Raw genomic sequence first — 26052 nt, 5'->3', positions numbered from 1 at the left:
CATCGGTTCTATAACTACCCCCCCTCAATTTAAAGCCATGCCCCCTCGTGCTGGATTTCTCCATCAGAGGAAAAAGGCTATCACTATCCACCCTATCTAAACCTCTAATCATCTTATATGTTTCAATAAGATCCCCTCTTAGCCGCCGCCTTTCCAGCGAAAACAATCCCAAATCCCTCAGCCTCTCCTCATAGGATCTCCCCTCCATACCAGGCAACATCCTGGTAAACCTCCTCTGCACCCTCTCCAAAGCCTCCACATCCTTCCTGTAATGTAATGAGTAAGATGTTTAGAAAATTAGAATCCAATCAAACAGTCAGCATAGCTTTATGAAAGGAATTGCAAATTTGTAAATAATAGTGCTGAAGAAAGAGACATGCTATTGAAGCTTTTTTGTCTTGCACTGATCAGGGCTGATGCAAGAATATCAAATTTCAAACGAGCAGCAATTTATACTGTTATTGTCCCCATGTTTTTGTTTAATTCAAAAAAAGGCACAATGCCTGGATATGTTCCTTTTGTCTGCAGAGGACAGGTCCCTAACTATGAATAAAGCTTCTAGCAAACAAAAGTGAACCACATTGCAGGCCAACGATAAATTAGTTGTTCGTGTAATTCTTAGCACATTCAGGATTGTTCAGCAAGTGCTGTCCAATTACGGAATGACATCTAATATTAGACATCATGTTCTGAGCTTTGTAAGCATGGGTTGGTTGATCAGGGTCAGTACTCTGACAATTGCAAAGAGCTGAATGTGTGTGCTGTTTGATACGACCTGTCAGTCGTTGGTTTATAGAACATATGTACTTTTGTTTGGTAGGCAGAACATCTTTTTGGCTTGACGACAGCATTGTGTTGGTGGAAAATACCAATCTTGTTTTCATTCGTGGAACATGGGCATCACTGGTTGGCCAACATTTATTGTAAGAAATCTCACCACACCAGGTTAAAGTCCAACAGGTTTATTTGGTAGCAAATACCATAAGCTTTCGGAGCGCTGCCCCTTCGTCAGATGGAGTGAAAATCTGTTCTCCAACAGTGCACAGAGACACAACATCAAGTTACAGAATACTAGTTAGAATGCAAATCTCTACAGCCAGCCAGATCTTAAAGGTACAGATAATGTGGGTGGAGGGAACATTAAACACAGGTTAAAGAGATGTGTATTGTCTCCAGACAGAACAGCTAGTAAGATTCTGCAAGATCAGGAGGCAAGCTGTGGGGGTTACTGATAATGTGACATAAATCCAACATCCCGGTTTAGGCCGTCCTCATGTGTGCGGAACTTGGCTATCAGTTTCTGCTCAGCGACTCTGCGCTGTCGTGTGCCGTGAAGGCCGCCTTGGAGAACGCTTACCTGAAGATCCAAGGCTGAATGCCCGTGACTGCTGAAGTGCTCCCCCACAGGAAGAGAACAGTCTTGCCTGGTGATTGTCGAGCGGTGTTCATTCATCCGTTGTCGTAGCGTCTGCATGGTTTCCCCAATGTACCATGCCTCGGGACATCCTTTCCTGCAGCGTATCAGGTAGACAACGTTGGCCGAGTTGCAAGAGTATGTACCGTGTACCTGGTAGATGGTGTTCTCACGTGAGATGATGGCATCCGTGTCGATGATCCGGCACGTCTTGCAGAGGTTGCTGTGGCAGGGTTGTGTGGTGTCATGGTCACTGTTCTCCTGAAGGCTGGGTAGTTTGCTGCGGACAATGGTCTGTTTGAGGTTGCATGGTTGTTTGAAGGCAAGAAGTGGGGGTGTGGGGATGGCCTTGGCGAGATGTTCGTCTTCATCAATGACATGTTGAGGCTCCGGAGGAGATGCCGTAGCTTCTCCGCTCCGGGGAAGTACTGGACGACGAAGGGTACTCTGTCCCACCATGTCCCGTGTTTGTCTTCTGAGGAGGTCGGTGCGGTTTTTCGCTGTGGCGCGTCGGAACTGTTGATCGATGAGTCGAGCGCCATATCCTGTTCTTATGAGGGCATCTTTCAGCGTCTGGAGGTGTCTGTTGCGATCCTCATCCGAGCAGACCCTGTGTATTCGGAGGGCTTGTCCGTAGGGGATGGCTTCTTTTCCGTGTTTAGGGTGGAAGCTGGAGAAGTGGAGCATCATGAGGTTATCCATGGGTTTGCGGTACAGTGAAGCTGCGGTACCGAGGCATGGTACATTGGGGAAACCATGCAGACGCTACGACAACGGATGAATGAACACCGCTCGACAATCACCAGGCAAGACTGTTCTCTTCCTGTGGGGGAGCACTTCAGCAGTCACGGGCATTCCGCCTTGGATCTTCAGGTAAGCGTTCTCCAAGGCAGCCTTCACGACACACGACAGCGCAGAGTCGCTGAGCAGAAACTGATAGCCAAGTTCCGCACACATGAGGACGGCCTAAACCGGGATGTTGGATTTATGTCACATTATCAGTAACCCCCACAGCTTGCCTCCTGATCTTGCAGAATCTTACTAGCTGTTCTGTCTGGAGACAATACACATCTCTTTAACCTGTGTTTAATGTTCCCTCCACCCACATTATCTGTACCTTTAAGATCTGGCTGGCTGTAGAGATTTGCATTCTAATTAGTATTCTGTAACTTGATGTTGTGTCTCTGTGCACTGTTGGAGAACAGATTTTCACTCCATCTGACGAAGTGGCAGCGCTCCGAAAGCTTATGGTATTTGCTACCAAATAAACCTGTTGGACTTTAACCTGGTGTTGTGAGACTTCTTACTGTGCTTACCCCAGTCCAACGCCGGCATCTCCACATCAACATTTGTTGCCCATCCCTAGTTGCCCGAGGGCCGTTGAGAGTCAACCACCTTATTGTGGCTCTGGAGTCGCGTATAGGCTAAACCAGGTAAAGACAGCAGATTTCCTTCCCTAAAGGACATTAGTAAACCAGATGGGTTTTTTCGACAATTGACAATGGTTTCATGGTCAGCAGTAAATTCTTAATTCCAGATTTTTTTTTTCCCGATTCGAACTCGGGTCCCCAGAACATTAACTGAGTTTCTGGGTTAATGTTTTATCAATAATGCCACTAGGCCATCGTCTCCCTATTGTAGCAACTGCTGGCTTCATGTGTTGCTCAAATTTTTGAAATGCCCTAATCTTCCAGGGGTAGACTGGACATTTTTCAGACCTGAGAGTGATGGCTTTAGGCCCATTTGTAAGTGTGCTGGGTAAACTGAATGGTCTGGTTGGGATAGCCATTATCTCACAAGATAGCTTCAATTTTGGTATCTCTTTGTCCCACCTCAAATAGGAAGAGGTATTTCTGGAGTTTGAATTCCTCTTCTCAGCTATTGCACCACAAGCCAGTGTCCATTGAAAATGCCGAGTCCTTTGAAAGCATGCCTAATTGATCTAGCGCATATATGATGACTTATCTGTTTTCCATACACAGCATGAATGCCTGGTGGAGTTGCAAGACCTTGAGACCAACCCAGAAATGTATATTTGCAAGGCTGACTGGAATAGTAATTCTTAACAAGTGTATCTATATTGACAAAATGCTTGTTGATCTTAATGGACTGTATAAATTACTGTGCAGCATAAGCACTCAGCCCTGCTCTAACGCAAGTTATAAAAACAGAATCACAGAATACTACAGTGCAGAAGAGGCCCATCGAGTCTGCACCGAAGCATGAAATGCCCTGACCTGCCCACCTCATCCCACTTGCCAGCACTTGCAGAATCACAGAATACTAAACTTGTAACAATTTTGTAAGAATAATAAGCTGCCTTATGACGTAGCTGATGGGAATCATCCTGATCGTTCACTACATCCATGTATGTGCAGGCTGCCCAAGACACACATCTGATGTCCCATTATGTCCTATCTTTATCTCTGACTGGTTCTGCACAGCATGAATTAGCCAAATAGTTGAATGAGTTGTTGCAGATAGTTGTGTGTTTTCCATATGCGCAGTGAAAGTTTCCATTACCTTAGCAAAGACTGTATGTGACCCGCATATCGATAGCAATGTTGTGTCTGTGCACATGTAGTGAATAGGCTAGCAATGTCAACAATGTGCCACTCAAGGAAACCCTATTTCCCTGCATGGGGGAATGTAGAACTGGGGGGGGGGGGGGGGGGTGATGGCACAGTTTCTAAGGGGTCTCCAATTTAAGATGGCAGTGAGGAGGAATTTCTTCTCTGAGGGTTGTTAATCTTTGGAATTTTCTTCCACAGAGGGCAGTGGAGGCTGGAGGAATATATTCAAGACTGATTGAGACAGATTTTTTATCTACGAGGGAGTCGAAGATTATGAGGGAGAGGCAAAAAAGTGGATTTAAAGTGACAATCCGATCAGCCGCGATCTTATTGAATGGTGGAGCAGGCTCCAGGAGCCAAATGGGCTACTGCTCCTGACTCGTATGTTCTGAAAGGTTGAGAGTATGCATGCTGTGGTGCGTGGTGGAGAAGGTGGATTTCCGTAGTGACAAGAGAGTGGTTAGAGGGATGCTGAATATCACAGGTATTTATGATCATTTGATGTATATGAAACAGGAAGGATCAAATTTAACTGGGTTCCATGTGCAATGAGTCAGAATAAAGACAGTTGTTGGGAAAAAGGATGTGGCTCATCAAACATAAGAAGGGAAATAGGATTAAAGGAGAACTGAAACCGCATGGAAGCGGAGATGAAGTGGCAGCAAAATGAGCATAAAATGTCAGCCAGTCAGGCACCATCTGTAAAGAAAAACTGTTACAGGTCTAATGTCCCTCCTGCAATTTTCTGTTTTGGATGATTAAAAGTAGTTAGAAACTACTACTTTAACAGGAGGTAGAATGAGTTTGAAATGTTATTGTAGAACAAAGAAAATTACAGCACAGGAATTACAACCTTTGGCCCTCCAAGCCTGCACCGACTATTCTGCCTGCCTGAACTAAAACCCGCTACCCTTTTGTATTTCCTTTTTGTCAACTTGGTGACTTGGTATGCTGTGTTGACCCATTAATGTATCGAACTGAGAATTTAAGCACCTTTTTGAGTTGGCATGTTAAAGTACTATTTTAAAAACACACTCAAAGGCATAATCTGGATTTGAATGTACGGATAAATGTCTCACATTTTTCTTTTTTAATGTTGACTTTTTTCTGTCAATTAGGGAATGCTCAGGGACCATTTATTTTTCCGTTGTCTGCTTTATTTCCCAATTTCAGCTTTTTATATTGAACTGGCTTTGCAGATTTATGTTGTAGTCTTGATTTTGAGTATCTTGTCAAATTTCCTATACAAGCTTCATGTTAAATGTGCAATGGGCGAATTGTCAACTGTCAATTTTGCATGTTTTCTTCAAGCTATCTAAAGGTTAATTTTCCTATGATTCCCACTGCGATTGAAGACAACCTACACAGCAAATAATTGTGACATTTGTTATGGTCCCAACCGATATTACTAGACAATTCAAATCCTGAAATAGAATCCGGCTTGATAGATCATAATTCTTAAATTTTCTTTAAAACTGTGGAGGGTATTTACTGAACATTTCATAGGAGTCTACTGTTGAGTTATTTAACAAAGATAAAACATTTATTAAAACAAGAAACCCAGTAACAAAAAGGTTGGAAAGATTTCAACACAATCACCATGAAACACGATTCAAACTCACACTATCCCTTTCATCACAGCAGTACCTGACAGACCCAACACTCCAGTGATGAGATACCACTATTTCAACACCGAGGGTAGAGCTGGTCAGACGTAAAGAAGTTTCTAGTAGACTTCTGAAAATTCACCAGGAGTCTTCCATAACTAGTATCTCCATTGAGAGATCTAGAAAACTCACTCGATATTCACTGTTATTTTAACTTCGGAGCAATATATGTAAGACCATAAGACATAGGAACAGAATTGGGTCACTCAGCCCATCGAGTCTGCTCCGCCATTCACCCATGGCTGATATTTTTCTCATCCCCAATCTCCTGCCTTTTCCCCATAACCCATAAGACAGGAGCAGAATTAGAATGTGAGTTCTTTAACTATTTCTTCAGCAGTCTGGCATCATTTTCAGCTTGAGAGTGTCTTGGAACTTTCTATCTTCACTCTATTGTATGTCCATACCAGCCGAAGCTAATCTGCTTTTCTTGTCTCTCCCTGTCTCTGTGTAAATCTTTTCCCTGATTCCCTGTTGCTAGGTAACAGCAGTTTTTTCCTGACTTTTTCCATTTGTTTTAACTTCCCTAAACTACTAACCCCTTGGTAACCCACTCCTTCACTTCAAGAGTCATAAAACATCATTAAAAATGCATGTATGCATCAGGGTCCCAGACTTGTGGGCTCCATCTCACAAAACTCTTCTTAACACAAAAATGAAAAAAAAACCTTAAAACCTATAACTTTGTGGGTTCCAAACACCCACAATTACAAATATAACTTAGTAAAAGTTATATCTAGATCCTAATCAATTCAAATCAAATGGAACAATATGTCAGAAATGATGACGCAAAAGCGATATTTTGCTTCATCATGCTGTGTGGGTACTAATTCTTTAATTTGTTTTTTTCCCCCCATTTTCTTTTACAATCTTTTATTGAAACGTTATTCAGTAACCATTTGAAGTGGTGTAATAGTCTCTGCCTTAATGGCTATTAGTGATAAAGCCTTAACCATTCTAACCCAACGTGAAGAGTTTTGTCTAAATTTGCCTTGTTTCTCTTGTAATGATTATAAATTTCTTGCGATTGGTTAACAAGTGGAAAATGATGCTTAACTATTTCTCTTCTCCAAACCATACCACTCCCCCTACAAAGCAAATCTGCTTCACATTTCTCTGTAATCAACCAGCATTCTCTTGAAATCTCCTTTATTATTTTTCACAATTTGAAATGTTACCTAAATTGACCACTTCAGCAAATGTCAGTATCATTCACCAATGCCAGTGTATAAGTTGTAACATAACTGGACAACAAGAGGTCAGAACACATATCCTTCCACTACGCTACTCATGTGTTAGCAATCAGGTGAGCAAAGGATTGGGCTAAGCTGTAATGTCACCCATAGTCAAAGCTCACATCAGGAGGATTTGAATCCCATGGAACCACATATTAGCAATAAATCAAACCCTTCAGTAGAGAAAAGGATGATGGTCTGTGTTTCTGCTCGATTGTATAGGAATTTTCACAGTTTGTTCAACCATTGTTTTTAAAAAGAATTTATGGGGAGTAGATGACACTGACTAGGCCAGCATTTATTGCTCATCCTAATTGCCCTTGAGAAGGTGGTATTTGCTGTCTTCTTGAACCAGTGCAGTCCATGAGGTGTAGGTACACCCACAGCACTGTTAGGAAGGAATGACTGTTGAAGGTGGTGGAGCTGCCTATTTGTGGATGCTGTTGAGCTTCTTGAGTGTTGTTGGAGCTGCACTCTCCCAGGCAAATGGAGGGTATTCCATCCTGATTTGTGCCTAGTGGATAGTGGACAGGCTGAGGAGTGTCAGAAGTGGTGTGTTACTCTCCACAGAATCCCTGCTTTTCCTGTTCTTGTCGATGCAGTGCTTGTATGGCTGGTCTGGTTCAGTTTCTGGTCAATGGTAACCCTTAGGATTGTTGATAGTGAGGGATTCAAGGGGAGATGGTTAGACTCTCTCTTGTTGGAAATGGTCATTGTCTGGCACTTGTGTGGCATGAATGTTACTTGCCACTTATTAGCCCAAGCCTGAATGTTGTCCAGGTCTTGCAGTATGTGAAAATGGACTGCTTCATTATTTGAGGAGTCACAAATGGTTCTAAGCATTGTGCTTAGAACGTCCCACTTCTGTCCTTTTGATGGAAGGAAGGTCACTGATGAAACAGCTGAAGATGGTTGAGCCGAGGGCACTACCCTGCATCAGCGTATCGGGACTGACATGATCAACAACCACCTTCCTTTATGCATGATGTATGTCTCCAAACAGTGGAGACTTGTTATCCCATTAACTTCCAGTTTTTCTAGGTTCCTTGATGCTACACTCGCTCAAATGCTGCCTTGATGTCAAGGACAGTCACTCCCACCTCCCCTCTTCAAATCTGCCCATTTGTCCATTTTTTGAACCAAGGCTGCAATGAGGTCAGAAGCTGTGGCTCTGGTGGAACCCAAACTGAACCCAAAAGAAAAACCTGGACAGGTACATGGATGAGAGGGGTGTGGAGGGATATGGCCCAGGTGCAGGTCAGTGGGACTAGGCAGAAAAATGGTTCGGCACTGCCAAGAAGGGCCAAAAGGCCTGTTTCTGTGCTGTAATGTTCTATGGTTCTATGATTCTATGAACGTCAGTGAGCAGGTTAATGCTGAGTAAGTGCCACTTGATAAGTGTTGTCAAAAATTTTCCATCACTGTTGATGATCGATGCCTAACTACTGGGGTGGTAATTGGCCAGTTGGATTTGCGCTGCTTTTTGTGGACAGGACAAACTATGCCAATTTGCTGGGTAAATGCCAATGATACAGCTGTATGAACCAGCTTGTCAGGGCCCGTAGCCTTTTCAGCACCCAGTGCCTTTAGTCATTTGGTAATTGTTGCAAATGGTTGTGGAATTATGACTGGCAATTGCTTTCAGTGCAACTTGAGTTTTGCTATTTGTAAAACTAGCACAAAAAGTAGTGTGCTAGAAGCTCCAGCCAAAAAAAATGGCTGCTACATCCTATAGTGTATTAATCATCATTGAAAAATTTCTCCTAATCTCGTTCATTTCAGGCTTTTGAGGAGTCTTCAAAAGTTAAACTGGAACTTGTGTGCAAGGGTACCAAATATATATTTTGAAAGGTTTTGCTGTTTTTTTAAAAAATTGCTAAGGAGTTAGCTAATGTAGCCCAGTCTAACCAGAAGATAATTCTGTATATTTTTGAAATCCTTTTCAATGACTGAAATTGGGTTTACTCTGAGATGATGCATTAACACTAATTAAAAATATTTATTGCTTCTGATTAAACCCATTTTTTGGTGTAATCAAAATTTACCAAGTCATCACTCTTGAATATATCAGGGAATATTTTAAAGCAGATTTTAAAAAATCTGTGTTTGGAAACACTGCTGAACTATGTGGTTTACTGGTAGATTTTGTGCTGGGTGGTGAGCAGATTGGGGTGGAGAATGTGGAGGGCTACACTTTTTAAAATGGGTTCAATTTGTGCTGAAATCACTTGACTTCTGGCTAAAGCAGAACTCTATCTCCAGAAATTTGACAAGAAGAGAAAAATCTTTTTGAATTACATACTGTCGTATTACATGGTTTATCTTTCTTACTAAAAGTCAAGTGTGTGTGTGATGTGTTTTTTTTTTGGAAAATTGAGAAATTAACTGAAAAATTTAGGAGAAAGCACTAAGTAATGCTTACACAACACCAAAGATTATTTTAAAAGCTTGACAATTGTAGGAGGAAGTAAGGATTGAAGGAGGAAAGATCCTAGTTTTGGGTCTTTGGGAAGTATGAATTGAAGTAGAGGTTTTGCAATGAATGTTGATCTGGGCAGCACTGTCTACTGTCATGTAGCTCCTGTACAATGTTTAATTGGGTCATGTTAATGTCAGGCTGTAGTAGATTGTTGTATAAAGCTGCTTTATTTTTCTGTTCTTGCTTGCTTTGGAAATTGTAGAACTTGACTGATCTTTAGAAGCTATTCCAAATTAAAATTTAGTTCTGATTTTGTGGACTTCTGATTTAAATTAACTGGGTGAAGATCAATCTTCAGTGAAAGATTTGAATGAGTTGCTTTCTGATTCTTGGGCTTAATACCTTAACATCCCTGACTCTGAAAAGAACATGTATCAGATCTTTCTGGCCAGAGACAACCCTGGTAATTATAGACCAGTGAGCCTTACTTCTATTGTGGGCAGAGTTTTGGAAAGGATTATAAGAGATAGGATTTATAATCATCTAGAAAGGAATAATTTGATTAGGGATAGTCAACACGGTTTTGTGAAGGGTAGGTCGTGCCTCACAAACCTTATTAATTTCATTGAGAAGGTGACCAAAGAGTTGGATGAGAGTAAAGCAGTTGATGTAGTGTATATGGATTTCAGTAAAGCGTTTGATAAGGTTCCCCACGGTAAGCTATTGCAGAAGATACGGACGCATGGGATTGAGGGTAGTTTAGCGGTTTGGATCAGGAATTGACTAGCTGTAAGAAGACAGAGGGTGGTGGTTGATGGGAAATGTTCATCCTGGTGTTCAGTTACTAGTGGTGTACCGCAAGGATTTGTTTTGGGCCACTGCTGTTTGTCATTTTTATAAATAACTAGGATGAGGGCGTAGAAGGATGGGTTGGTAAATTTGCGGATGACACTAAAATCGGTGGAGTTGTGGACAGTGCGGAAGGTTGTTGCAGGTTCAGAGGGACATAGATAAGCTGCAGAGCTGGGCTGAGAGGTGGCAAATGGAGTTCAATGCGGAAAAGTGTGAGGTGATTCACTTTGGAAGGAGTAACGGGATTACAGAGTACTGGGCTAATGGTAAGATACTTGGTAGTGTAGATGAACAGAGAGATCTCGGTGTCCATGAGCATAGATCCCTGAAAGTTGGCACCCAGGTTGATAGGGTTGTTAAGAAGGCGTACGGAGTGTTCGCTTTAATTGGTAGAGGGATTGAGTTTCGGAGCCAGGAGGTCATGTTGCAGATGTACAAAACTCTGGTGCGGCCGAACTTGGAGTATTGTGTACAGTTCTGGTAGCCACATTATAGGAAGGATGTGGAAGCATTGGAAAGGGTACAGAGGAGATTTACTAGGATGTTGCCTGGTATGGTGGGAAGGTCTTATGAGGACAGGCTGAGGGACTTGAGGTTGTTTTCGTTAGAGAGAAGAAGGTTAAGAGGTGACTTAATAGAGGCATACAAGATGATCAGAGGATTAGATAGGGTGGAGAGTGAAAGCCTTTTTCCTCGGATGGTGATAGCTAGCACGAGGGGACATAGCTTTAAATTGAGGGGTGATAGATATAGGACAGATGTCAGAGGTAGGTTCTTCACTCCGAGAGTCGTAAGGGCGTGGAATGCCCTGCCTGCAGCAGTAGTGGACTCGCCAACATTAAGGGCGTTTAAATGGTCATTGGATAAACATATGGATGATATTGGAATAGTGTAGGTTAGATGGGCTTTAGATTGGTTTCACTGGTCGGCGCAACATTGAGGGCCGAAGGGCCTGTACTGCGCTGTAATGTTCTATGTTCTATGTAATAAACACTGGGGCAGGTCAAGAATTAAATCTATTCGGATGAAATTGTGATATCCATGAGGAGTGTAATTATAAGCCACAACACTTCGAACTACTAAATTGGGAAAATCAGAAGGGAGTTTAGTTCATGTGGAGTTAAATAGATGGAGTTACCTTGTGAAATATAATCAATGCTTCGGTCCTATCTTACTTCTGATAGAGTATAAATAGTTTGAAGATCTGTTAAGATTTGATTTGATTTATTATTGTCACATATATTAGCATACAGTGAAAAGTATTGTTTCTTACGCGCTACACAGACAAAACATACCGTTCATAGAGAAGGAAACGAGACAGTGCAGAATGTAGTGTTACAGTCATAGCTAGGGTGTAGAGAAAGATCAACCTAATGCAAGTAAGTCCATTCAAAAGTCTGACAGCAGCAAGGAAGAAGCTGTTCTTGTGTCAGTTGGTACATGACTTCAGACTTTTGTATCTTTTTCCTGAAGGAAGAAGATGGAAAAGAGAATGTCTGGAGTACATGCGGTCCTTAATTGGCTGCTTTGCCGAGACACTGGGAAGTGTAGACAGAGTCAATGGATGGGAGGCTGGTTTGCATGATGGATTGGGCTACATTCATGACCTTTTGTAGATCCTTGTGGTCTGGGGCAGAGTAGGAGCCATACCAAGCTTTGATACAACCAGAAAGAATGCTTTCTATGGTGCATCTGTAAAAATTAGTGAGAGCCGTAGCTGACATGCCAAATTTCCTTAGTCTTCTAAGAAAATAGAGGCGTTGGTGAGCTTTCTTAACTATAGTGTCAGCATGGGGGGATGAGGACAGGTTGTTGGTGATCTGGTCACCTAAAAACTTGAAGCTCTCGACCCTTTCTACTTTGTCCCCATTGATGTAGACAGGGGCATGTTCTCCTTTACACTTCTTGAAGTTGATGGTTTCTTGTACATTTATTTTTGTGAGAAATGCCATGTTATTGGGAAGTACACTTGCTTTTTAGGATGTCATTATCCATTCTTGTTTGGGATGGGAGCATTGTGGCCAACTTTATGTTAATTTGGTAATTATAATGAGGATATTTCTATCTACACCAAGTCTAATAGCGAAGTTACTGGACTAGTCATCCAGAGGCCTGATCTAACAATCTGGAAACTAAGTTCAGATGCTACCACAGCAACAGATTGATTCTTAATGAATCTCTGAAATGGTCTCGCAAGCCAGTCAGTCGTGTCAAACTGCTATTAAAGAGAAAAAAAAAATTATAGAATAAAACTAGATCTGTCTAGGTACTGGACATAAAGGCACACCCAGCCTGGTCAACCTATAGTCATACTTTGCAGCCAATGTTCCAGACTCGTTCATTTTCTCCTGATGGACCTGTTCCATCGGTAGGCCAGACCCACCAGTGGTGTGGTGAAACAGTAATGTACGATCAGGAGGAATGGCCCTTGGAATCCTCACCATTGACTTTGGACCCCATGGAGTTAGAAATATGAGATTTTGGAAATATGAGATTTTAAGTGGGGGGGTGGGTGTAGAAAAAGAACAAAGGAAAAGTCTGTGGAGGACGGGAGAGATTAAATGACACAAGTTGATGATGCAAGGCAAAAGGAAGTTATAAAAGGACAATTAATGAAACAAAGGATGTGCCTGGAGAAGGTGTGAATGACAAAATAATGAACAGTTGCTCACTGAAGGAGAAAGCAAGAAAAAGATCAAAACATGTTTAAAGAAAAGGAAACAAAATGGGAACAGAGAACAGAATGAAATTTTTGAAGTCAATGCTGAGTCAGTAAAGGATCAACTGTCTTCTTTCAGATGGTAAATCATTACTCCTCCATGTTGGTCACCACTTGGAAAAAGCACAGACGTAATAAGGGAACTGAATGAAATCTCCCACCGAGAGTACAATGTCCATCACCAAGCTTGGTGACTGTTCTACTGACCAAACTACCAGACTGGATCTGTGGCAGGTGTTGATTGACCAACATGAGGGGAAAACCTTTTTGACCTCGTCCTTCCCAACCTATCTGTCAGAGAGGCATCTATAGACAACTGTATCAGTAGGAGTAATCACCCAGTCCTCGAGATTAAATCGCATCTTCATACTGTTGTTGCCCCATTTTCGACTACCCTTTCCTCTCCAAATTCCTTGAATATGACAAATCCGTGCTTATTTTCCCCAGAATTCCTTGTTTAAACACCACAATTCGACCTCCACCCCTGTCACAGTACTGAAAAGACTCTTGCCAGAAGCAAAAAGGTAAACTATCCCTCCTCATTCTTCTTGACCAACCTACCTTTGACTGGGTTGACCACGCCATGCTCCTCCAGTGTCTCTCTGTTATTATCCAGCTGGGTGGGCCATCTCTGACCTGATTACATTTTTATCTCTCTAATTGTAGTCAGGAGTATCACCTGCAATGGCTTCTCTCCCACACTTGCATTGTTACCTCTGATGACCCACAAGAATCTATCCTTAATCCTTTCCTATTTCTCATAAACATGCTGCCCCCTTGGTGACATAATTTGAAAGCACAGCATTAGTTTTCGATACCCATCTCTTCCTCGCTGCCTTCACTCTCACTCTTATGCTAAATTATCAGACTGCTTATCTGACATCCAGCAATGGCTGAAGCCATTGTTTTTGTTCCCTTCTCCAAACTCTATTGCCTATTTATTGACTCCATCCCTTTCCATGGCACCAGATTAAAGCTAAACCAGTACGCACAATCTTGGTGTCATTTTTGACACTCTGATGATTTTCTGACTGCATATTTATGGCATTGTCTAAGGCTACCCATTACTACTAGAAAGAAATTCTCCTGCCATTGTTTTAAATGGAACCAAGTATCTATCACCCTCATGCTTGCAGACTTGCTTTGATTGGATTTGATTTATTATTGTCATATGTATTAGCATACAGTGAAAAGTATTGTTTCTTGTGCTATACCGACAAAACATACCGTTCATAGACCATAAGACCATAAGACATAGGAGCGGAAGTAAGGCCATTCGGCCCATCGAGTCCACTCCACCATTCAATCATGGTTGATTTCAACTCCATTTACCCGCTCTCTCCCCATAGCCCTTAATTCCTCGAGAAATCAAGAATTTATCAATTTCTGTCTTGAAGACGCTCAACGTCTCGGCCTCCACAGCCCTCTGTGGCAATGAATTCCACAGACCCACCACTCTCTGGCTGAAGAAATTTCTCCTCATCTCTGTTCTAAAGTGACTCCCTTTTATTCTAAGGCTGTGCCCCCGCGTCCTAGTCTCCCCTGTTAATGGAAACAACTTCCCTACGTCCATCCTATCTAAGCCGTTCATTATCTTGTAAGTTTCTATCAGATCTCCCCTCAACCTCCTAAACTCCAATGAATATAATCCCACGATCCTCAGACGTTCATCGTATGTCAGGCCTACCATTCCTGGGATCATCCGTGTGAATCTCCGCTGGACCCGCTCCAGTGCCAGTATGTCCTTCCTGAGGTGTGGGGCCCAAAATTGCTCACAGTACTCCAAATGGGGCCTAACCAGTGCTTTATAAAGCCTCAGAAGTACATCCCTGCTTTTGTATTCCAAGCCTCTTGAGATAAATGACAACATTACATTTGCTTTCTTAATTACGGACTCAACCTGCAAGTTTACCTTTAGAGAATCCTGGACTAGGACTCCCAAGTCCCTTTGCACTTTAGCATTATGAATTTTGTCACCGTTTAGAAAATAGTCCATGCCTCTATTCTTTTTTCCAAAGTGTACGACCTCGCACTTGCCCACGTTGAATTTCATCAGCCACTTCTTGGACCACTCTCCTAAACTGTCTAAATCTTTCTGCAGCCTCCCCACCTCCTCAATACTACCTGCCCCTCCACCTATCTTTGTATCATCGGCAAACTTGGCCAGAATGCTCCCTTCATAGAGAAGGAAATGAGAGAGTGCAGAAGTGCAGAGAGTGCAGTGGTGCTACATTCATAGCTAGGGTGTAGAGAAAGATCAACTTAATGCAAGGTAAGTCCACTCAAAAGTCTGACAGCAGCAAGGAAGGAGCTGCTCTTGAGCCGGTTGGGACATGACCTCAGACTTTTCTATCTTTTTCCCGACGGGGTGCGTGGGGTCCTTAATTATGCTGGCTGCTTTGCCGAGGCAACGGGAAGTGTAGACAGAGTCAATGGATGGGAGGCTGGTTTGCGTGGTGGATTGGGCTACATTCACGACCTTTAGTAGTTCCTAGCGGTCATGGGCAGAGCAGGAGCCACACCAAGCTGTGATGCGTTGGCTGCTGCATTGGCTTCTGATCAAGCAACACATCCAACTTAAATTCTCCTCCTTGTTTTCAAATCCTTCCACGGTTTTCCCTCTACATATTGTCACAATCTCCTCCAACCCCACACTGCACTAATTGAATTCTGATCTCTTAAGCATCCCTGACCATTGGTGGCTGTGCCTTCAACTGCCTCAGACTTGAAGTTCTGAAATTTACTTCCTACAACTCCCTACCTCACTTTTCCCCTTTGAGCAAACCAGCCTCCCATCCAGTGACTCTGTCTACGCTTCCTGCTGCCTCGGAAAAACAGCCAGCATAATCAAGGACCCCACACACCCTGGACATTCTCTCTTCCACCTTCTTCTATCGGGAAAAAGATATAAAAGTCTGAGGTCACGTACCAGCTGACTCAAGCTTCTTCCCTGCTGCCATCAGACTTTTGAATGCACCGACCTTATATTAAATTGATCTTTCTCTACACCTTAGCTATGACTGCAACACTACATTCTTGCACCCTTTCCTTTCCTTATACCCTATGCTGTCTATGAACGGTATGCTCTATCTGCATAGCGCGCATGAAACAATACTTTACATTATATGCTAATATTGTCACTATATGTGACAATAAATCAAATCAAAAACCGATGCGTATGACAAATCAAATCAAAAAATCATCACCGATCCAGGACATAGCTGTAGGTGTTCCTCAGGAAAATGATCTGTGTCAACAATATCCTTCCCACCATCATAAGGTCAGAAGTGGAGATATTTGCTGGTGATTGCAATGTTCAGTGCCATTTGAAACTCCTCAGGCAGTGGAATGGTCTGTGTCTGCATGAAAAAGATCTAAACTATTGTTTTGGTGTGGACTGATGTAACAAGCAACATTCATGCCACTCAATTGCTAGTCGATGCCCATCTCCAACAAGACAGCATTTAACTACTTCCCTTCACATTGAACAGCATGTGCTGAATGTCACACCATTAACATCATGGGAGTACCAGCAGCACAAAGCTTGAACGAGACCAGCTCAATAAATACTGTAGCCTCAAGAACAGGTCTGAAGCTGGGAATTCAGCAGTGAATGACGCACTACCTGTCTCTCAAAACTTGTACCTTGTAGATGTTGGACTTGTCCAACATCGTAAGAAGTTTAACAACACCAGGTTAAAGTCCAACATGTTTATTTGGTAGCAAAAGCCACACAAGCTTTCGGAGCCTTAGGCTCTGAAAGCTTGTGTGGCTTTTGCTACCAAATAAACCTGTTGGACTTTAACCAGGTGTTGTTAAACTTCTTACGATGTTGGACAAGTCAGGAATGTGATGAAGTACGCTCCACTTGTCTGGATGAGTGAAGTTCCAACAGTACACAAGGCTCAACACCAACCTACTTAATACCTCATTTATTGCTTTAAACAATAAATCCCTCCACCACAGGTGTTCCATTTGTCAACAACATTGCCAAGGTTTCTTTGACAGCACCTCCCAAACCTGTGACCTCTGCTGTCTAGAAAGACAGATGCATGGGAACGCTATGACCTGAAAATTCTCCTTTAGTCATTCACCATCCTGACTTGGAAATATATTCATATTTCTTCTCCATAGTATCGTAGGGCTCTCTACCTAGTAGCACAGTGGGAGTACTTTCACCCCTACAAACTGCAGCAGCTCAAGGTGTTCACTGCAACTATCTGGAGGGCAGTTGGGTATGGACAATAAATGCTGACTTTGCCATCAATGCCTACATCACAACAATGAATAAAAAAGGGCTGGGATGTGTGGTACTATTAAACTGTGACTGGAAATGTTGCATTGGCAGTGGAGGTAAAAAGTTCGGAGAAGCTTGTTCTTATATTTTAGTTGCTTAAAAAAAATCTTGTAGCTGTTTTGTTTGTCTGAAACAATTTAAGTAGCATTTAAAAATGAAGTACTGTTTTTACCACTTAATGACATTCAAGGGAACCGTTTGAAAGTGGAATGTATTTTGAGCAATGGGAAGCAGACCAGTGAGCGTTGGCTAAAAGTATTTCCATTCTGAGCACTTAACTTTGATTAGCACCATTTTCTATTAAAGTCAAGCACCCTGATGCTGATGTTAATTCTGAAATATTCAATTAGTGCCTGGAAACATTTGGCTGAGAGTCTAACAGGATAATTGTTCCTCTTTAGTGCTTTAAGTTAAAGAATGTTTTTCCATACAATTTACCATTTGTGCATCTGTGGAAAGAGAAATAAAACTTTAATTGTTTCTCACCACCAAAGCTGCCAGACCTGTTGAGTATTTTTAGTATTTTCTGTTTTGATATTTAGAGGAGTTCCGTTACATTGGTGTGTCCTGTAAAATCAGCTGTCCAAGTCTGATCGAGTTGTGCTGCCAAACTAGTTTTCATTTATTATCTTGGTTTTTTTGCTGCTGTTATCAAATTGTGTTGAGTCTGATCCTTGACGAAAAAACAAACATTACATAATTTGAAAAAATACTTGGCAACTTGAAGCTCAGCATGGAGGACGTACAGTCCTAGGAATTAAATGGTAATGGTGTGTGAATTCAGATTTGAACATTTTGTCTAAATTTATGGCTGATGTACTGATAAGCACAGTTTGTAAACTGTATGAATGCCAGACAATGGAAAAATAAATCCTAAAACCAGCAACGACTGTGAACATGGTTATTGCCAAGAACTCTTTCTGAAAGAGGGAGATAGCGATTTGAATTGTCTGCAAATCCTGATGATTGAAGAGAGATAACTGAAAACTGAACTTTGGGTCCTTATAAGTGGGAGCCTATTAATGCTCGCAGTTATACAGGAGTAAATTACACACAGCTTTTGGCATTTTCAAATCTGCAGTTAAATATGTAAGTCTGGAAGTTTACTACCTGAGAAACCCTGCTGCTTCACTTGTTTATTAGCTCACAAGAGATTCAGCATTCGCATGTATGACTGAAATTGGGATCTCTCCAGCTCTGAAGATTGACTTGTACATTTGTGAAAAGTCTCATTGTTGCAAAGTTGAGTTTGTAAAGATGTAAAGAAAATACTAGGGGAACAAAACATTGTGTGGTCCCTTTAAAAACTGGTATTTTGTTTCAATATTTGGAGATTCGAAATGCAAAGTACATCCAAAGTCCCAGACTGAAACATTTGTATCCAAGGCAAGACAGCAGGGTTGTCTTGGTAACAGGCTTCAAGCATTTGAAAGTTTTGAATTTTACCCAATCAATTTAAAGCAGGCACTTAGTTACCAAGAACCTATAAGATTTGAATTTGATGTTGTTGACAACAGCAGACCAATCGTATGGTAGGAAAATTGATAGGTCATCTCAGGTATAAAAGAGAGGGCAAGGGGGAAAAGTGGGAGTTAGCAACTGTCATCTCTGAAGTCGAGAGGGAGAGAGCAGCGCTCCGTCCCACCAGCTGTAAATATCTCTTAAGAGAACGTATCATCTAACCAGCGAAAGGTGCCAGATCAAAAACTCTCAGACAGAGGGAATCCACAGAAGAGCTCCAAAAGTTTCCAAAAGCCGCAAAACCTGGTTGTATTTTTTTGAGAGTGATGGAATTCTGTTATTATATTTTTGGTTAATGAATTAGTATTATATTTATTTGAACAGCATTCCAGTAGAATCTTATTTTATTCGGTATGTTACTTGTTTAGTTAAAGTTCCCTGTTAAATAAATAAATTATTAAATGGTCATTTTAAAGTGAGTGTTGAGTATTTCTGATAGTTAACCACAAAGCGTTACTGAAGGACAGTTCACCTTCTCAGACATTTGTAACAGATTTCTCTTGGGGAGATTCGGCACTATGTCTTAAAGGAGAACAACCTCCATGTCATAACATCTTGCCTTCCAATTTTAACTAGTTGGAGATTTTTAAAAATGTTTTTCTTTCTTTCTGCCTCATATTTTTGTCTCCCTCTCCTTACTTCACTTGCTGTACATGACTTGGCCTTGAATTACATTTTGAAACTTGCATTCCACCAAGGGCAGGGCTTTTGTCCCCATATGTAGCCAGGTATGGACTCAGGTGGGCGTGAAAAGTGACTGCTGATGTACTGGTATGTCAGTACTATTCTCCCCCCAGCCCTTTGCCCCCTCAGAATAATAGATTCAGAGACTAGCTGGCATTTTTCAGTGGGCTTGCAGGCCCCAGCTTGTAGAGGACAAGATCAGATATCTGGTAGCATTCCAGCGACAGACTGGAGGCCCAAAGCTCCAGGCAGGCTTAATTTTCTGCAACGGGTGGTTGTCTGATCGTTAACGGTTTTACAAAGCTGATGGCAAACATTGCAAATCCTCCAGCTACTTGTGATTCCCAACTCGCAACATATTTATTGTCACAAATTGCATTAAATTCCATGTCAGTTTCTCAGCAAATTCCAGGCCAATGTTGTAAATTCATTTAATAGCTTACTGACCAGGTCTGATGCATTGCTGACAATATCAGTTGTGGTTTCTTTTGTGAACTGTTGGATTATCTTTCAAAAGCTTCGGGCTTTTTATAACTTTTCTCCAGTATATTTGTTTACTGGATTGGTGACATTGATATGGCTTTGGGTTTGTGAAAAGCTAAAATGTTATGTGACTGATACAGCTGTGATATGTAGATAAATGTAGCAAGTATGACATCTGATTGGAAAGTGTGAATTCTTTGAAGGATATCAACCTGTAAGTCGAGGCTCTTCCGATGTGAAGTACTTAACTTTTCATAAAGGAAAGAAAGACATTTATTTTATGTAATAACTTTCATGACCAAATGATCCAAAGTGATTTGCAACCAATCAAGTAATTTTGAGATGTTGTCCCTGTGGTAATGTTGAAAAAACATGGGCACAGCCAATTTTCTGCACTGCAAGTAGCCATAAATAATTGTTTCTCGTGATCTAAACTGAGTAATAAATATTAGTCAGGCCACCAGAACGAATTCCTAAACTCCGAATAATGCTGAGAGATCTGTTGATATCTCTCTCTGCCATTGCTGCGCTGCCATGGTACTACACCTGAGGTGTCAACCTAGGTTGTGTTTTCAAGTCCTTGCAGTGGGGTTTGAACCCACGACCTTCTGATTTCAAGGTAACTGTATTATCACCGGGCAAGGATATCACCGGGCAAGGATGACTCCTTGGCAATTCAATCAAGTGTTTTTTGAAGGGCACTCAAAAACCGAAGAGCATCCAATAATTTTGATTTTGTACTTGTGCTGCTGAGGCATTAACCCGCAAAGAAACAAGCCCACAAACGTGGGAAGTTCTTCATTTTCACTAAGAGAATTCTAATCGTTGCATTTTTAAAAGTTGCTGCACCTGTCCAGGATGATGGTATCAACAGGAAACTGAGTTCCTGTTGGATAGGATTTCTTTATTTCAGGACAAAGGCTTCATATCCTGTTAAGTTAGGTTAACCTTTATGTAAAAATCACCCAGTGTGAACTCCGTATGCATCCTTCTTTTGCATGTGCTGTGTGTCCTGAACACCTGCAGTGCAAACTTTGATTTTAACATGTCACATCGATTTAAGTTGAATTACCAACGTCTGTCTTTCAACATAGCATAATGGTGACTGCCTACATCCACAATGATCGTTCACGTTTTAGGTGTATAAGTCGACTCCCGTTTTTGGATGTATTTTTTGAAGTTTCAAAAGGTTGGCTTATGCACTACGATCTATGGTACCAAGAGAAAAGGAAACCAAGGATACTGAGAAACCTTCGGTGTTGTGGGGAAAAAAATGACACCAGTAATTCAATCAATATGACACATTTTATTGAATGAATTATTTCTGCAAAGAGATCACCTGTTATTACGGGGACAGCTTTTTCGGTGAAAGTAACGAGCTTTGCGAATGCTACACGTGCGAAAGGCGGAGAGAAGGAGCCTTCAGGATGAAGAAGTGTGACATTGAGATGGGAGCGCTCTGCAAGTACGGCCTGAGGGAGACTGACAGCCGCCTAAGTCGTATGAATCAGAAAGGCAAAGGAAGGCGGCCCAAAGGAGCATGTGTTGATCTGTATCAGTATCTGTATCTAACCACAATCAGTGGTAAGAAAATCCATCAATGCCTCTGCTTTCTCAGGAGCCTAAGGAAATTTGGCATGCCTGCTATGATTCTTTCCAATCTTTACAGATGCATCATAGAAAGCATCCTTTCTGTACGTATCACAGCTTGGTATGGCTCCTGCTCTGAACAAGACTGCAAGAACTACAAAGGGTTGTGAACGAAGCCCAATCCATCATGCAAACCAACCTCCCATCCATTGACTCTGTCTACACTTCCCGTTGTCTCAGAAAATTGGCTAGCATAATCAAGGACCCCACACACCCTGGACATGCTCTCTTCCACTTTCCTCCATTGGGAAGAAGATACAAAAGTCTGAGGTCACGTACTAACCGACTCAAGAACAGCCTCTTCCCTGCTGCCATCAGACTTTTGAATGGACCTACCTGGCACTAAGTTGATCTTTCCCGACACCCTAGCTGTGACTGTAACACTACATTCTGCACCTTCTCCTTTCCTTCTCTATGAACGGTATGCTTTCTCTGTATAGCACGCAAGAAACAATACTTTTCACTCTATACCAATACTGGGGATTTTCACAGTAACTTCATTGCAGTATTAATGTAAGCCTACTTGTGACACTAATAAACAAAAAAAAGTGACAAATCAAACGATGTTAAAAGCAGTCAAATTTATTGCCTTTGGTGCCCGCTGCAAAGAATTCATCCAATTCATTCCGAGTCATTTTGGTTACGGCATAATTGTAAAGATCCCACTTTGAGTCAGGTTTGGCACTTTTGATTTCAGAATCACCCCTTGACAACAAATTATCTTACTCTCCATCCATTGATTTATATATTCTGCATTTTTTTTTTTATTCGTTCAAGGGATGTGGGCATCACTGGCTGGGCCAGCATTTATTGCCCATCTTTGAGGGCATTTAAGAGGCATACATCCAAAGACTGAACTACAGACTTTAGACCCCTGGTATCTTCTTCTTTGCCGGTCCCTCGGGGTTGAGGATGACTTGCTTCCACTCCAGGGAGGTGGGTTTTGTGGTTGCTGAATAGTCCAATCGTGGAGCCGCAGACTCTGCCACAGGTTTGGCAAGTGGTGTTTGATGCATTGGGTGGTTGGGACACTCTGGATTCTGCATACCCTTTCTGTGTTATGCTTGGCCTCCACCTGCTCCATCCAGTGATGCTCGAAGCGCCTTTGAGGATGCTTCTTCTCCAGTTTGTGCGTTCTAAGGCAAGCGTTTCCCACGTCGATTGGGATGTTGCAGTTATTTAGGGAGGCTTTCAAAGTGTCCTTACAGTTTTTCATCTGCCCTCCGAGTGATCGCTTGTCATTGTGGAGCTCGGGTAGAGCATTTGTTTCAGGAGTTTTGTGCCAGGCACGCGGACAATGTGGCCTGCCCATCACAGTGGTCGAGCATGACCAATGTTACGTTTTTTTTGTGGTCCTTTTACGTATCCCTCCTTTTAATGTGCGAATGCGGGGTTGGACGTTGCGTACAACTCTCATGATCCTGTAATGTATAGGGAAACTCTTGGGTTAAATTTAAAATGATCCTTTGAGATTTTTCCATTTGAATAATATATTAAAAAATATAGCATTAAGTTTGTAGTACTTGCTTTCATTCTTGTACAGTAAAAGTTTTTGTTTAAAACTTGAAATCCTGTGGAGTTTACATTTCTTTTAAAAAGTTAACGGTTTCCTTTGCAATCAGAACAATAGGCCTGAGCATGAATTTTGGTGCTGAATAAATGGGGTTGACTTTTATGCTGCGATCTATAGTATTTGGAAATGAGTTATATTTTACAACCAAAGTGAATTCAGGCAAGTTTCAAAATTCCAAGTCCGCAGCCATGGAGAGAAGGGATAATAGTTAAAATGTGTTGAGTCAACTATATTTAATTTTGCCATTCATTGTTTAAAAAAAAAATTCTTCACCTCATTAGTGGCCCAACATGACAACCTATTTGTGTGAACTCAGCATGATGAGGATATACTTTTGGCAGAGGAAGTCGTCGATTTGATTGACAGACCTACTGGTCAATATCTAAGCACAAAGCGTTGAAGGTACAATCCTCCTGCTTGCTTGGAACACGGAGACAATTGGACAGGCCAGGTTTTAAAGGGGAGAGTCTGTTACAGGCTTGGAGCTGCAAGTTAAGATGTTGGAGATCAGTTTCACAATTTGAAGTGGTGTGGAAAGCCGGTAATGGTTAAAAAAAAAACAAGGTGCTCCCCAAAGGGGCAGAACTCTTGAATTGTTTTTCTGCAAGTTCAATTGTTGTCTGCAACTTGTTGTCCGAGATAACTTTTTTCACTGTCCACTATGCCACCAATCTTGGTATCATCTGCAAACTTGAAGCATCTTGGAACAGCTTACTTTATGCAAGTTATTCTAATAATTCTCATCAAACATGCTTCTTAATCTGACTACTGAAGGATTGAAAGAAACGTTTGGAAGATATGTACAAAGGACACAGTGTCCACTGTAAATGAGAAATGGTTCTTCTGCTTCACCTTTAAGTCATGATATCCTATACTACAACAACACCATTACCTTGTATTCATACAACACCTTTAACATATAATAAAACAGCCTAAGGCACTTCACAGATATTATAAAATGAAACGTGGTGCTCCTAAGGCACTTCGCAGGATATTATGAAACAAAATATGGCGCTGAGCCTCATAACGAGGTGTTAATGCAGAAACATTGCCAAAGAGGTAGGTTTTAAGGAGTGTTTTAGAGGAGGAAAGTGAGCTGGAGAGGTAGGGAGTTGTGGAGAGGGAATTCCATAGCTTGGGGCATGGTCACCACTGGTGGGATGATTAAAATTGAAGAACCTCAAGAAGCCAATATTAGAGGAGGGTTGTGGAGATTACAGAGATGGGGAGAGAGGAGATTTGAAAGGATGAAAATTTTAAATTTGAGACATTGCTAAACCAGGAACGTATATAGGTCAGTGAGGGATGATTGAAGAATGGAATTTGGTGCGAGTTAAGTCACAGATAGCAGAAGTTTGGATGGTCTCAAACATTATGGAACATGGGAGGCTAGCCAGTAGTGTGTTAGAATAATCCAATCTCGAGGTAACAGAAGCATGAATGTGAGTCTCAACAATAAATGAGCTGAGGCAGAGTTGAGCTATGAGATGGAAATAGGGGGCTTGGAGATAGCATGGATGTGTGTTTGGACGCCTGGGGCCAAACATACCAAGGTTGTAAATAATATGGTCTACCCACAAATGGTTGCCAAAGCGCACAATGGAGCAGGTGGCTAGAGAGCGGAGCTTGTACTGGAGTCTGTAAATAATGGTTTTGGTCTTCTCACTATTATTAGAGGAAATGCTGGATGTCAGGTGAGCAATCTGACAGTTTAGAGACCATGGAGGGGACAAGAGTAGTGGTGAGGTAGAGCTGGGTATTGTTGTCATTGCTATTGGATGATGTTGTCAAAGGGCAGCATGTAGATGAGATATGGCAGGGGAGATAAGGATAGATCCCTTTGCAAGAGTGGAAAGACAAGCGATATCCTGACTCTAAGAATTGAACCCTGAATGTGCAGCCCCAACAGCTCAGAGACTGTGCAGAGGCGCTCAAGGAGAATGGTGTATTCAGCCATGTCAAAGGGCTGCAGATAGGATGAGATACATCATTGTCATGTAGGATGTCATTTATGACTTTGATGAGAGCCGTTTTGGTACTGTGATGGGGCTGAAACCTGAGTTAAAGGATTCAGACATAAAGTTCCTGGATAAATGGGCACAAATTTGTAAGGAATTTGCATGACGATATTAGAGAGGAAAAGCAAGCTGGAGATGGTGTAGTAGCTTCCAAGAACAGAGGGGGTAGGAGCTGATTTTTTTCAAGAAAGGGCACATTTTAAGGTATTGGGGAGGCAGAAACTCAGGAGAGAGCAGAGTATATCAGCTAAAATAGGAGCCAAGAAGGGAAGTTGAGTGGTTTAGTGGGATAATTGGATATTGGCTACAAGATATCTAGAATTAAGAATCTGCTGCTGATGATAAAACCATTGTCGATTGTCGGAAAAACCCATCTAGTTTACTAATGTCCTTTAGGGAAGGAAATCCGCTGTCCTTGCGGATGTGACTCCAGAGCCAAAGCAATGTGGTTGACTCTCAACTGCCCTCCAAGGGGATCGAGGGATGGACAATTAATGCTGGACAGCCAGCAACGTCCATGTCCCATGAATTAAAGGACTGACCAGCACCACCATATGCAGGACAAATAACTTAAGGCAGACCTGAAATTTGTAATGGTGCCTTATGGCACAGTCCAAGTAGAAGGTGCCTCTGGGGTCTTCATTTGTTTCTAATTTTGAGGATTATGCCAGGAACCAGTTTTGTATGATGCTTATTCAACAGGTGAGTCTGACTGTTTGAATATTAATGTTATGCAATGGATATAAACAAAAAAAATTAGAAGCTTCTGGAAGCGCACCGAAGAATTGGCAGCATCTGTGAAAAGAGAAACACAGTTAAAGTCACTTGAGCTTTGGTCAGTACTGGAAAATATTATAGATGTAACAGGTTTTTAAGCAAGTACAAAGGCAGAGAAAGGTAAAACAAAGAGGAATATCAGTGGTTAGAATCATAGAATCCTCACAGTG

At 41.8% G+C, this 26052-nt stretch overlaps 1 protein-coding gene across 4 annotated transcripts in view; it reads left to right on the top strand.

The window, feature by feature from the left end:
- Positions 1-26052, top strand: part of spopla (speckle type BTB/POZ protein like a) — a 183060-nt gene that overhangs the window by 36115 nt on the left and 120893 nt on the right. The window contains exon 2 of one of the 4 annotated variants that reach the window (XM_078228023.1): positions 4186-4471. The exons of the other annotated variants lie outside the window; for them this stretch is intronic. The gene's annotated coding sequence lies outside the window, so the exon portion shown is untranslated. The remainder of the gene's footprint in view (positions 1-4185; positions 4472-26052) is intronic. 4 annotated transcript variants of the gene reach the window in all.

Source organism: Mustelus asterias, chromosome 14 (assembly GCF_964213995.1).
Source record: "Mustelus asterias chromosome 14, sMusAst1.hap1.1, whole genome shotgun sequence".
NCBI classification, from domain to species: Eukaryota; Metazoa; Chordata; class Chondrichthyes; order Carcharhiniformes; family Triakidae; genus Mustelus; species Mustelus asterias.
Note: the sequence above shows the minus strand (reverse complement) of the source record. Positions and strands in the feature narration are given on the sequence as shown.